Below are 13,105 nucleotides of genomic sequence, written 5' to 3' on the forward strand. Positions count from 1 at the left end.
ATTAATCGCATTAAAGTTCATGCCCTTAAATCACGTCTGTTCGCACAGTTCTGTGAGATGGATACAGAACACACACATCTTCTCTTATACACAGCAGTGAGAAGGCTTTCTAAAGATAGATCACTGGTCAGAGTTTTTGAGTTACAAGAACCACTCCAGAGAATTCTTTTAGAAAAGCAGTCATCACCGGCAGCATATTTCAGGCACAGAATGGGTCGCAAAACTTGCTTACTTGTGTGACGTGTTCAACTTGCTCAAATAACTCAATCTATCACTTTGGGAAAAACAACTGCATTCAAGTCAGCAGATAAAGTGGCTGCATTCAAAGCCAAACTGGACTTATGGGAGCAATGAACAATGGAACTTTTGACATATTTCAAACATTAGCAGAGATTTTGAAAGAGACTGAATCAGGGCATTCTTTCTCCCACCTGGTGCTTAATCACCTATTTCAACTTTCAAAAAGTTGAAAGTTACTTCCCAACCACAAAAGAGCCCCAAACTGGGAAGGAATGGATCTGCAACTCATTTGTGAATAAGCCCAGTGAACCGACTTTGTCCATGCTAGAAAAGGATCAACCACTTGAGATCACAAATGACAGTGCCTTAAGAATATGTCTGAGACAGCTTCAAATCTCCATATGTTCAGGATTAGAGTCAAGGCAGAATATCTTGATACTGCCCCCAAAAGCACTGAAAAGCATGCTTTCATGCCCAACTTCCTATCTTTGTGAAGCAGAGTTTTCTGCAGTGACATCAACCAAAATGAAATTACAGAGTAGATGGGACATAAGCAACACATTTCAGGTGTCATTGTCACCCATTACCCAGATGGAACTGTCAAGTTGCAGGGAAACAAGCTCAGGGCTACCACTGATTCTGCATTATAGTGAGCTGTAGAATTATCTCATTATCTATTACAACATAATAATATTAGAAATAAAGTGCACGATAAATATAGTGTGCTTGAATCATCCCTAAACCCCCACCCTCACCACCCCCGCCCTGCCCCGCAGTCCATGAAAAAATTGTCTTCCACAAAACCGGTCCCTGAAGCCCAGAAGATTGGGAAACGCTTTCCTAAAGCTAGTCCTGGAGTAGGCACTCAGTGAATTCCTGAGGAACTGGCTCATTTCTTCTGTATTCCAGGTCACCTTCTAGATAAGAGCTGCTAAGTGTTGACATTTTGCCAGCGTGAGAGGTTGAGTGACCTATAATTCCACTTTTTCCTGAATGTTCTGATGATCCAATGACAGATTCCATAATATAAGAAAATGGTTTTATTCCTAATTTTTAGTTCCCATACAGCTTACAAATACACTTTTACTCTGATAATACAGCTTTGCAACTAGCAAAGCAGCTGAACTAACACCCATAAATACAGGTGAGAGACAATTAACATCCACTAATGTTTCTCTACATAAACTATCCTTTTAATGTCATATTTTTTTAAACAATTGCAAATAGACTACATAATATATGTGGGCAAAAAGGCAATTAAGTGACTCTCTTGAAACACTGAATGTGTAATAAACAGCATATTATCAACATTTACATGATTCACATCAAAATGATGACATCCTAAAATGTATTCCTTTTAAAGGATAGATTTATCAATAAAATATTACATATCTTTTAATACTCTGGTACAATACTTCATATACTGCAGGAAAATTAATTGTAGGTCTAGTCATCAGCTTAATAAAGGATCCTTTCCATTAGCTTTTATTAATAAAAGAATCACAATTAGGACATAAATAAACAGGCAAATTATTAATTACATGATTTGAGGTTTAGGATGAAAACTTGTAAAAATTAGTTTGATATACAGCAAAGTAATACAACACACTAAAACCAACTGTTTAATATTTTTGCCTTGTGTGAACTGCCCGTGGTGAAAAAGGAACAAACTTTTTAGTGCTAGAAGATACAATAAACTATATTTCGGAACTTACTTTTCAAGAGGAAGAAGGAAAAAGATTTCAACAAAATTAAGGGCTAATACAGATCCTAAGAAAGGCATCTTGAAATCAGAGAGGCCATGTGCTTGCTATATATAAAACTTTATTCCCCCAACAACAAACAGAAAACAAAAACTGCACTGGGTTTGTATTTATGTCTACAGTCTAAGCTTCCCTTATGGATACTAAACTACAACAAAACACTTCACAATTGCAGACCTTTCCACATTCCCCTGAACTAGAAATAACCCAAGATGTTATATTCGTTCTTAAAATCCCCAGTAAAACGACCCCTAAAAAGAATCTTGACCATGTTCTCAGCTGTTCCCCAAAGCAACTGGCCTCTGTGAAGAATGCATAGACACCGAGAAAGTCCTGCCTGTATTTCCTCACCCCCAGTTAGCCACACTGGCAAAGTCACTGATTTCGATGGGAGAGAGAACCATGAGTCTCAGAGGGCTACCACACACTGGACATGAGGTGCCTTTGAATTTTCTTAAAAAGTTAAGACTCTGAAGTTTGGCTTTTTAAAAAAATACCCAGTGTCACATGCCAGATAATGTTTTCACCCCAAATATAAAATCCTACACTTATAATTTTAAAGTACCCAGCCAGCTATGGAATACTGTGCATATTTAATGTCTACCAGCAACCCAGAAGTAGACTGCATACATGTATCTTTCATATCTATTTTTCAGATAACCTGATTCACCCATTGCTGCTCTGGCCCTGGGCCTTCTGACTTCCTCAGAAACCACCTCTTTGGAACTTTCATTTCCACTATTTTTTTAAAACCTCAAGCTCCCCGCATCCTCCCAGCCCCTCTGCCTGATCCATCCCATGTGAAGTAACCGCATCTGAAAACTTACCATCATCTTTTTTTTTTTTTTTGAGTTGGAGTCTCACTCTGTCACCCAGACTAGAGTGCAGTGGCCACTCCCAGCCACTGCAACCTCGACCTGCTGGGCTCCAGCAATCCTTCCGCCTCAGCCTTCCAAGTAGCTGGAACTACAGGTGCGTGCTACCATGCCTGGCTAATTTTTTTATTTTTATTGTAGAGATGAGGTCTTGCCAAGTTGTCCAGGCGGGTCTCGAACCCGCGGGCTCAGGCAATTCACTCACCTCAGCCTCCCAAAGGCGCGGGATTACAGGCTGAGCCACCTAGCCCGGTTGCCATCATTTTTTACCAATCATACAACAAATCTTAGCAACCTAGGGACTGTTACAAATCTTATCTTGGCAGAAGTTTGCATAACAACATGATCACTTGCTGACCTCCTGGAGGGAAATCTAAATGAAATCAATGTCCTGAAACAAACAAAGCTAGCCAATATCAGGTATTTCCATTTTAAGTGCAAAAACAACTGATCTCTGGCTACAGGCAAAGACGTTAATGCAGCAGATATATTTGTACAATCAAACCCTTTTATGCTGGTGAAAGATTTTGCCCCCAAAGTCAAGACATTACTACAAAATTGAAGCAAAATGGAAAAAGAGTCAATGTGACAATGTAATAAAGAGAACAGGATTCAAGATCCTTGTTGCAAATACTGAAGTGGAATCTCTTTCTCTACAGACTTGCCACTAAAACAGTAGTCGCAACATTTCCCTAGTAAGGTGATGCCTTTGGCCACACCTGTGTTCTGAAGCAATTCTAAGTTCAATGGATATTGGGGTGGGTGGTGGGTGAGGGAGGGGTCTGTGAAAAGGATAGCCACTGAGCTCCCAAACTATCTCAGGGTTTCAAGGGATTTAAAGACCTCCGAAAGGAACTACCACCAGGGCCAGATCTAGGCCTTCCCTTCAGGACTCAAAGCCAGAAGAATTCAAGGAGTCCATGACTTCATGGCAAAGTTGCCGGAGCATTTCATTATCATTACAAAAGTCAACCGATGATATTTTCATTGAAATATAATCATTGAATGATGATCCAACATGAGGCAAAGAGGGATATCTTTGGAGAAGGCACTTAAGGTAGAACATTAGCAAACCTTACTGCTTGGCTAAAACAAAAATGAGCTAATTCAATCTGGCTGGAGGCCTAGTAGAACTGCTCCTTCTCACTGTGGTCTGACTAAAAACCAACAGCAATAAGAAAGTATTACATTTCCCACAGTCTGTAGGTACCTCAATGGGGTGGTTCTGCTCTCAAAAGCTCTGTCCCCCAAATACATCCATCTTTACAAGACCAGTTTTCCCAAGTGCTGGCTCAGAAAATATGCTCAGAGCTGGCAGAACTGGCTCAGAAAGCTTCTTGAAAGCTGTCTCTTTCTCTCTCAGTCTGACCTTCAGCTTACACCAGCTTACTGTAAGCAGTTTCTGCTTCCCCAGGTCACTAGCATCTTCTACTCTTGCTAATCCAGATGGTTTTCCATGGCACTCGTCATGACGGGCTTTTAGATGGGTGACCCCCCCCCATGAACTGCACCTCTACTTCAGGCCCTCTTCTTGAATCTGGCTGGGCTTGTGACTTGATTAATCAATCGAGGGCTATGGAAGGAGTGTGCCACGGTTCTGGACTTAAGTCTTAAGAATGCCTGGCCACTTCTGCTTTCAAGCTCTTGGGAGCTCTGAGTTGCACTTAAGAAGTCTAGCTACCTCACTAGTGAGGACACTCAAAGAGATCACACTCAAAGAGGAAAGACCTGAGGGCAGCATGCAGAGAGAGAAGCCCAGTCAGCCCAGTATTTCCTCCAACCTGCTGACCATGAGTGACCACCTGTAAGACCAGCAGAACAGGTCAACTGAGCTTGGCTCAGATTGAAGGACAGTTGGGGGTGGGGTGGGGTTGTTTTAAGCCACTAACACTTTTGGATGGTTTGTCAGCAACATTCGACAACCAAAATCATGGGTCACACAGATGCCTATTTTTCTAAATTCAAGACCGTTACTCAGATGCAAAGAAAATAGGGCAAATGTTTTCCCACCGCAACCTTCTCAGTCAACAGCTGAATGGTAATTGGTCATCTGCTAAGAAAAAACACACCTCTTATCCTAATTTCTATATTTCCATGATTTGTCTTCCCATGACTTTGTAATGGCAATGCAAAGGTAGACAGTCCACTTCTGACAGTCTCAGGTACTGGCTCAATTATTATTTAGCCAAAAAAAAAAAAAAAAAAGCCACCACAATGAGTCATCCAACCACTGGATAAGCGATGGTAAATGAGATTGTTCTCACTTCTCTAGGATGTTGTTACTTAATTTTTCCAATCATTTCTTCTTACAAGTGCCCTATCATCCCCTTCAAAGAGAAAAAAAATTAAATTAAGGTTATTAAAAAAATGCCCATAACTAGAATTTGAATTCCCACAATCTGTAAAATATAGAGCACAATTTAACTACTTCCTCAATTTAAAACAGAATGCTATAAAATATAACATTGTCTACATTGTAGAAATGATTTCTTCTTGTCTGAGGAAATAAGGAACTGGAAATCAGGTGCTGTTGAGTTAAAATACAATGGTCTTAAAATGGTTTCAAATTTTGCTTATCAAAAGGTAGTCAGCCACAATGCAAGCCTTCCAGATCCAAATTCATTCTTCACATAGACTTTCTTGCATCTGTTCTTGAACTTTTTTAGGGAAAGGGTGAAAGTCCACATCTGGGGAAGAAATAAGTTAGAATTGTTAAGGAGTACACATATGAAAGCTAGACAAAGCACTGAACGATTTTAAAGTACATTTAAAGCTTTTAGGATATACTACCCATGGAAATCGGGATTTCAACATGAAATACCGACACTGTAAGCTTCTGGTTTACCATTAAAACATGCATCACACACTCAAGTCACAGTCTACAAGGGTAATTAACAGGGAAGAGATACACAAGAGAAAAGAATGCCCAGCAGAGCTGGAGGGATGTGAAGGGGCCCAGTTATGGGTACCGAGCAGCTCATGTCATACAGCTGGTCAGAGATTTCCTGACTCCCAGCCATCCGGGCTATGTCCCGATGCTTCCCAGATCCCTCCCAGATCATCTCCAGCACAACATGGGTTAACCAACTCTAATAAGAACTGTAGGAACAGAGCTAGCTCCTTTTCATCAATAGCAACCATTTCTCTGGAATAAGTGCTAGTCTGGTCCTTGCAGAATTCATTCTGTATTTAATTTTAATGTTTAATGAACTCTAAACTAAATCCACCTTGGAAAAAGTACAGGGAGAGGAAGACGAAGTCTGGTTTGTAAAACTCAATTGTGGTACACTTTGCTGAGATAGTCACAAATTATTTGCCTGCTTAAACATGCCACAAATTATATAAATTATATAAACAATTAACCGATAGAGTATTTGCATTTCAATACCTGTTTCTGTGCTGAAGTTCTGGCAGGTCTCCTCATCTGAAACTCTTCTGCTGCTGCATCAGACCCACATTCTCATAGACTCTAGCATTATCTTCTCTCATTCTGAAAAGAAAAGAAAAAGGAGGACATTTACAAAAATGCAGACTGTGCTTGTTGAAGTTTACACGATATTTACAAAGGACACACTACATTCTTTGGGCACCAAATATGTGCAGACACAGTTCCTGTGAGCCCAGGAGCTGACACTTTGCAATATTGTTACTAAGTTAAAAGCAAAATAAGAGCCTCAAGTCCAGGTTGTTCTCTGGGCTTTGGAGGAAAGCAGGTTATTTTAGGGAGGCCTATAGGATAAGGCATCTGAAGTACTCCATGAAGGAGAGTGGAACATGCACATATAGAAAGAAATTGTGGCCAGGCATTGTGGTTCATGCCTATAATTCCAGAATTTTGAGAGTCCAAGGCAGGAGGAATGCTTGAGGCCAGGAGTTCAAGACCAGCCTGGGCAACACAGTAAGAACTCATTCATAGAGAAAATTTAAAAATTAAAAGATTAGTCAGGCGTGGTGGTGTGTTCCTGTACTTCCAGCTACTTGGGAGACTGAGGCAGAAGAAATGCTTGAGCCCAGGAAGTTGAGGCTACAGTGAGCCATGATCGTGCCACTGCACTCCAGCCTAGACAACAGAATGAGACCCAGCCTCAAAATAAATAAATAAATAAAAGAAATTCTACTAATTTCCAGTAGCGGGATCTGAACAGGCAAAAGCTCCAACCAAGAAGGGCGGCACAGGAGCTGTCAGACAGTGATTAGAGATCACGCAGCCTCAGCTAAAGTTACCAGTGAAAAGGAACGGGGTTTTTAGGGCCTCAGCATGGAGACCAAAGCATCAAAGAGCTCAGGTTCCTTTCTGCTGAGCAGAGAGGGAAGATTAGAGCAGTCCAGGAGGATGAGGAACTCGGCAGCCAAGGGTGCCAGCCTAAAAGGGGCTCTGGGGCCAGGGAATCCTGGGTCTAAACCCTACGAGGGGACGACAGAAAGGAGAGACAGAGAGTCTGTCAGCCACAGGCATGCCACAGGCACTAAGGGACTCGTGAGCGCTGATTCTGTCATGTCAATGCAAGGGGAAAGCTTCTGGCAGGAACTCAGAGCCCTGACATTCTGATTCCACTGCAAATTATTGCGGATCGCAATTTAAAATATCAATTCTCCCAGTCAGTCCCCCGGAGAGAAAAAAAGTAGACAGAAAGAAGAAACAGTTCAGAGGAGAGACAACTCCTGCTATATAACTTAATTTCAATGCTAAATAGAGAGCAAATGTGAATATACACTTCGTACATTCTACCTAAACATTTATATAGAATATTAAAATCAGCAGGAGTTTAAAAATCCACACAGAGGCAAATAGAGAGAAGATTATTATGGGAAAATACAAAGCAAATGTTATACTAGAGAGTAACTTTAGAATATATAGAAAAATAATAACTATAATTGCTGTTCACATGATCAACTTAACAAATGTTTTCCTATCATGTTTTAGTTTAAACAAGGAGTTAGCAAAGTTTTTCTGGGAAGGAAAAGAGAGCATTTTAGGCTCCGCACACCATACGTGGTCTCTGCCAAATATTATTCTTTGGATTTTGTTTTGTTGTTGGGTTTTTTGTTGTTGTTGTTTTACTATCCTTTAAAAACCATTCATGGGTTAGTTATACAATAATAGACCATGGGCTAGATTTGGCCTACGGGCTATAGTTTACTGACCCCTGGTTTAACCACCCAAAGTAGATTTCTGTTGACTGATAGAAAATTAGCATATCATGGTTGTGCTGACACATTAATGGTCAATTTATTTACTTGTATTTTGCAAAGTCTTAGCACATCATAAAAGATGTGACCTTTCTCTGCAACAAACCCCACCCCATAAAGATTCTTGAAGAACCACCACTTGGTATACTTATAATCTCATATAATTTTAGTCAGCAGGGGGGCACACTTCATCAATTAGGGTACCTGCTCTCAAAAAAGGCAAAATGGGGACCAAAGTCAGTCCAAAATTTACCTGTACAATGACCATTTGCATACGTAATCCTGAATTGTACCCCACATCTTTAAAATAAATAAATAAACAAACAAAAAAGGAGAAGAAGAAGAGAAAGAAGAGAAAAGGAAAGAATAAAAAGAAAAGAAGAAGAGAAAGAAAAAATTTAGCTAGCATAGCAATCAGTCATCAGTTTGGGAAAATTAAAATTTAGTGTGGATAGCATCAATACAATCCATAGAAATTGCTAGTCACTGATACACTAATCACTGGACAGCAATAATGTACACCGGTAAAAGGTATGCACTACACAGACTTGTTGTTTACACCTTTTTATAGCACAATATTCAGATACAAAGATTTTCCTTCATCTTTACTTACTCTGCACAGGGTGGCGTTGGAGTACAAGGTGGGAGGGGACTCTGATCTCCACTTGTCTGGTCCGCTAAAGAATACTTAATATTTGTATATTCATGCCCTTTCCTCTTGCTTTTCTGAAAGTTGGAAGAGTGCACATATGAGAGACTATGACTTTTTTAAAGGAATAAAGAAACAAAAAAGGCATTTCAACAAAAAGTCATCAGAGACAGAGAGAAACAGACACGGGTTACACCCTTGAGAATTTGGATATTTGACCAAATTGTTAGGCTCTGCACACAATATAGGTGAAAAGCACTTCTGAACCATATCATTCAAAAGCACAGAGTCAGATGGACCAAAAGAAGAAAGCTGCACATAGCCACTTACACTGCAGCAGGAAAAAGAAACCCCTGATTATCTGTGTCACAGAAGCAAAAGGCTGTAAACTTTTCCTTAAAGTGATGAGGTCTGGGGCCATGGTGGGCCCCTGCAGGCCGCGGGAAAAGTGGGGAACGCCCTGCTGAGTGACAGCCAGTTCAGCATAGTAGAGAGGCCCATGTTCTGAAGGGCACTTTGTGTTGTTCTTGGTCACCCTCCTGGTGAGGCAGACTGGGGAGAGTGTGTCAGAGGGAGTATTATTAACCCTCTGACAAAATACACTTTGTAAGGAGTCACAAATGACCCCTTGAAAACAAACACAGGGATGTGCCGCCAGGGCAAAGGTGACAAGCATTTAAGACAAGAAATCCAAATCAATGCTTTTGCCTTCCTCCACTACCTTCCTCTCCTGATAATGGAGCCATTCAAGCACATGGATGGGTGGATGACCAGAAAGGCCAGCATAGACCCTACATAGACACACATTGTGAAGGAAGGTGGGGTGGTGGGGGGCGTATAATCAAAAAGGGGGAACAGTAAGCAGAAGGCAGGCAGAAAAAACACACCACAAAAGAAATTAAACAAAGGAAGTAGAAGAGATAAAGACAAATCATTTTGTATTAATCTCATGGACTTTATGCATATAGTTTAATCTCATAGACATCAGCTTTCTTTAAAAAGAACTCAAGGCCAGTCGTGGAGGCTCATGCCTGTAATCCCAGCACTTTGGGAGGTGGAGGCGAGAGGAGTTCAAGATCAAACTGGGCAACTTGGTGAGACCTTGTCTCTACAATAAATCAAAAAATTATCCAGGCTGTGGTGGCATGCACCTGTAGTTCTAGCTACTTGAAGGGCTGAGGTAGAAGGATTGCCTGAGCCTAGCAAATCGAGGATGTGGTGAGCATGTGCCAGCTTGGATGACAAAGTGAGACTCCAACCAAAAAAAAAAAAAGAATTACAAGACAACAGAAGAGATGAAAAGCAAGCTGGTAAAGTATCAGAAAGAAATGGAGGGAGAAAAAACAAGAAATATTAGAGATTAAATATCCAATTAAAGGCAACAAAAAATAAAATAACCAAAAATACAGAAAAGGACAATGTAGGCAGACCAGAGGAAATTATACTAAAAAACTATTATTTATACCCTGCTCTAGATGTTAAAACCTGCTCAGGCATTTTCACACATGCAAAAACTTGGGATATAATATCTTTCTTAAAAACCCACTAATACTGGGCATGGTAGCTCATGCCTATAATCCAAGAACTTTGGGAGGCTGAGGTGAGAGGACTGCCTGAGCCCAGGGGTTTGAGACCAGCCTGGACAACCTGGCTAGACCTTGTCTCCACAATAAATCAAAAATTAGTCTGGTGTGGTGGCGCATACCTGTGGTTCCAGTTACTTGGAAGGCTGAGGCAGAAGGATTGCCTGAGCCCAGCAGGTTGAGGCTGCAGTGGCCAGAACGTGCCACTGCACTCCAGCCTGGGTGACAGAATGAGACTCTGACTCAAAAAAATAAAAAATAAAAAACCCACTAATAATGCAATCTAGCCAACAGGTTGCATTACCAAAACAAACAAATTTTTTAAATAATTTAAACATATTTTTAAAGAAATTAGAAAACCAGAAACCACTGATTTAAATATAATGCTCTACTAAACAACTGTGGTAATTATAGATATAAATGTCAGAAACCATGTCAAAAATCAAGAGGTAAATGAAAAATGTGCAAGTTCTCTTTTATTGGAAAAATATATATAAATTATAGAACAGAAAGAGTTACCATTTGTGAGTATTTGCTTTGTGCCAGGCACTATTTGAATATGTCATCTCATTTTAATCCTCATAAAAACCTTCTGAACTAGACAGTCCTATTAACCCTACTTTACAGATGAGAAAGTGTGCAATTTCTAAGTCACACCCTTAAAATAGAGGATGGCAAAATAATCACATATGGGACAGATATAGTCAGGGCCTGTTTTGTGAGGCCTGTAAGATAATAATACTTTTCATATTTTTAAAGGGTTGTAAACAAACAATAAATAAATATGCAACAGAGAGCATATGTGACCTATAACACCTAAATATTTTATCATTCAACCCTTTACAGAAAAAGTTTGTTGACTCATAGGATAGCAGGCAGCTCTTGCCCACCACTTCCTTGTGCTGTCTACAACCAGGTGAAGAAAGAAATACCCTAGACAGCAGGACGACAAGATAGGATGTGCCTGGGTCCCCAGATAACCCTGTAGAGCAGAACTGCCCTCTGCCCCCTCGCCCCCAAATTGCCTATCAGCTTAGACTTTTCTGTAGGAGAGAAAAAGCTTCTATTTTGCTTAAGCCACTATTATTTAGCCTCTGTTAAAGCAGCCAAACCAGGTCAGGTGCAATGGCTCATGCATGTAATCCCAACACGTTAGGAAGACAAGACAGGAGAATCACTTGAGGCCAGGAGTTTAAGACCAGGGCAACATAGTGAGATTCTGTCTCTTCAAAAAATAAAAAGTAGCCAGGTGTGGTGGTGTACCTGTAGTCTTAGACACTCAGAAAGCTGAGGTGGGAAGCTCTCTTGAGCCCAGGAGTTAAAACAGCAGTGAGCTAGGATTGCACCACTGCACTTCAGCCTGGGTGACAGAACGAGATCCTACCTTTAAAAAAAAAGGCAGGCATCCCAATTTATTAACTGTTAAAGCAATCATTAGAGAACTTGCAGTCTAGGAAGAAATTGCAAAGCAGAAATCCAAGGCAAAAATGTTTTGTTTAATTACATAATATCTCAACTTTTGAACATTTTTGAAAACTAAAATCCTCGTGAACAATCACCTCTGAGTAGCAGCCATAGATTTTTAGCACTAAAATCTTGACTTACATAAGAAATAATCTTTAGAAAGATACATTATATTAAATTAAATGTTAAATGGCAGAATTGGCAGAGAACATTATTACATTTCTTTCATACACACACACACACACATACACACACACACACACACACACACACACACACACACACGCACATACTTTTTTTTTTAATAGAGATGGGGTCTTGCTGTGTTGCCCAGGCTGGTCTCAAACTCCTGGGCTCCAGCAGTCCTCCCACCTCAGCCTCCCAAAGTGCTGGGATTACAGGTGTGAGCCACCACACCCAGAACTTTGGGAGGCTGAGACAAGAGAATTGCCTGAGTCCACGGGTTCAAGACCAGTCTGGGAAACTTGATGAGACCTTGTCTCTACAATAAATCACAAAAACTAGACAGACGTGGTGGCGTGCATCTGTAGTTCCAGCTACTTGGAAGGTTGAGGCAGAATGATCGCCTAAGTCCAGCAGGTGGAGGCTAAAGTGGCCGTGAGTGTACCACTGCACTCCAGCCTGGGCAACATGAGTGAGACTCCAACTCAAAAAATATATATATCTTAACTCACTTTTTAAAATAAAAATTTTAAGTATACAATAAATAAAAACTAAAGAGTTAACTTGTTTTTTTTTTACTCCATACCTTTTTAAAAAATTGTGGTTTAAGCCGGGCTCGGTGGCTCAGCCTGTAATCCCGCGCCTTTGGGAGGCTGAGGTGAGTGGATTGCCTAAGCCCGCAGGTTTGAGACCCACCTGGGCAACTTGGTGAGACCTCATCTCTACAATAAATCAAAATGAGACAGACGTGGTAGTGCGCGCCTGTAGTTCCAGCCACTTGGAAAGCTGAGGCGAAAGGGTCGCTGGAGCCCAGCAGGTCGAGGCTGCGGTGACCGGGAGCGGCCACTGCACTCCACTCTGGGTGACAGAGTGAGACTCCAACTCAAAAAAAAAAAAATTGTGGTTTAAAAGAAATCACATAAGAACTACCCTCTTAACACATTTTTAGATGTACAGTATTGTTAACTATAAGTACTCTGCTGTATAGAAGATCCTGGAATGTTTCCATCTTGCATTATTGAACTCTCTACCCATTAGGCAGCAACTCCTCTTTCCCCTCTCTACTCAACAATTTCTTGAAAACCAAAACCAATATTTTTTTTTTTTGAGTTGGAGTCTCATTCTGTCGCCCAGACTGGAGTGCAGTGGCCAGTGGCC

General features: G+C 40.7%; 1 long non-coding RNA gene across 1 annotated transcript; it reads right to left on the reverse strand.

Moving 5' to 3' along the window:
• Positions 1-5,068: 5,068 nt before the first annotated feature.
• Positions 5,069-8,797, reverse strand: LOC103264099. The gene is made up of 3 exons (XR_504550.1): positions 8,682-8,797; positions 6,267-6,368; positions 5,069-5,565 (listed from the first exon to the last, which is right to left on the reverse strand). It is a non-coding gene; the product is annotated as an uncharacterized LOC103264099 (long non-coding RNA).
• Positions 8,798-13,105: the final 4,308 nt, after the last annotated feature.

The sequence above is a fragment of the Carlito syrichta genome, unplaced genomic scaffold, assembly GCF_000164805.1.
Source record: "Carlito syrichta isolate Samal-C Ts95f unplaced genomic scaffold, Tarsius_syrichta-2.0.1 Scaffold305566, whole genome shotgun sequence".
In the NCBI taxonomy this organism is placed as follows: domain Eukaryota; kingdom Metazoa; phylum Chordata; class Mammalia; order Primates; family Tarsiidae; genus Carlito; species Carlito syrichta.